Raw genomic sequence first — 1,677 nt, forward strand, 5'->3', positions numbered from 1 at the left:
TCTCCTCGGCGCAAAACCCTAGCGGCGGATCTACTGTATGGCGGGATGAACCCTTGCGTGCGGTCGAAGGAGGAGGGCGTCAGGGTGGTTTGGGTTTGGGAGAGATGGTCTGGCGAAGGTGGGGGTGTAGGGGATGTGAGATTATTTTCCTGGTTTTGCTGGTTTGGACACCGATTTTTTTTGTGCGATTTTTGTGTGTGGGAGTCGTGCGATGGGCCGTGGATCTAGCGCGAGGGGTGAGGTCAAACCATCACGACAAGGACCATGACAGACAGATCCCTATTTAATAGGTAGAGACATGGAGATGCATAAATGGTAAAAACTGCATACCACAACGATGCCATGAAATAAGAGAAGGAACTAAAGTGAATGAGAATAAGAAACTCAACAACAAATGGCAACACAAAGTCTTGCAGTTTATCGACTTCTTTGACAGACGCTATATAATACCATCCAGCAGTCTCATAATTACCCTGAATTGAATTAAATTATCAAAAACACATCACATGTTCAGGGTTGTAAACAAGACTCTCAACAAGGAAATCCAAAGTGTCAGCACAGAGAATTAGTGAAATAATACCCAACTAATTCAATGGGTATATGAATGGGGCGCATCACCTTACAATGGTATGATCCAGCCAAGTTATAGTAGGCTTGTGATTTCAGTAGTCCATCACTGCTTGAAGAGAGAACAGTCTCACTCAGTTGCTCAACCACAAAATGCTGGCCAGTAAAGAAATAATGGTTGGCAAGGTGGTTGAGTGCCAAAGTGCAATAAGGATAAATTTCTAAGGCTCTACTCATTTTATCCATTCCTCTGCGGATTTCACCAACTATGGCAAAGTTGCAGATTTTAGAAAATAATCAGAAAAAGGGTGAGAAGAAAATTTCTTTTGCAACTCCATGATCGCAAGTGCTACTAGCGCAAAGTTTTCAGGGTCCAACTGTGAAGTAATTGTACGTGAATAAAGACATGAATTCATCTTAAGAGACAATTCTTCTACATGAAACAAGAGACAGAAAAAGAACTAGCCTGTAAGACTTGTTGAAAAGCTTGTCAAGCCCTGTCTAGCTGACCAAGTTTGTATCGACAAAAAGCTATACCAAGCCTTACAGCAGCAGGACAATCTGTATAGCCCCGTAGGGCTCTCTAGAAAGATGATTGAAATTTATAGCATATTACTGCAAAATATCATGGAACTGTCAAAAAGGAATTGAGCTGTCTTCAAATTTATAGCATGTTCCAAAGTAGTTAACCTTTTCCCAATCCACATAGACGGTTCAGTTTCATCTATCCTCGACGCCCTATTGTAGTACTGAGTCGCATCTTTGAAATGTACTTACTTTTGTGGCGGTCTCTCAGCCTTTCTCAGAAAAGGATGAGAAGCATCCAAAGCATTAAGGATGGCTATCCGCTCATATTTCACATCAGCATATTAATCATCGATTCCTGCAGAGATGAGGAAATAGTTCAACAACAGCCGGTTTATACTTATATATATAAAAATAGAAACAATGAGAAAGAGCTACTCCCTCCGTTCCTAAATGTAAGTATTTTTAGAGATTTCACTACAGACTACATACGGAGCAAAATGAGTGAATCGACACTCTAAATATATCTATATACATCCGTATGTAGTTTGCAGTGGAATCTATGTTTCTAAGGCGTCTGTAAGG

The sequence above is a fragment of the Triticum dicoccoides genome, chromosome 6B (genome assembly GCF_002162155.2).
Source record: "Triticum dicoccoides isolate Atlit2015 ecotype Zavitan chromosome 6B, WEW_v2.0, whole genome shotgun sequence".
NCBI lineage: Eukaryota > Viridiplantae > Streptophyta > Magnoliopsida > Poales > Poaceae > Triticum > Triticum dicoccoides.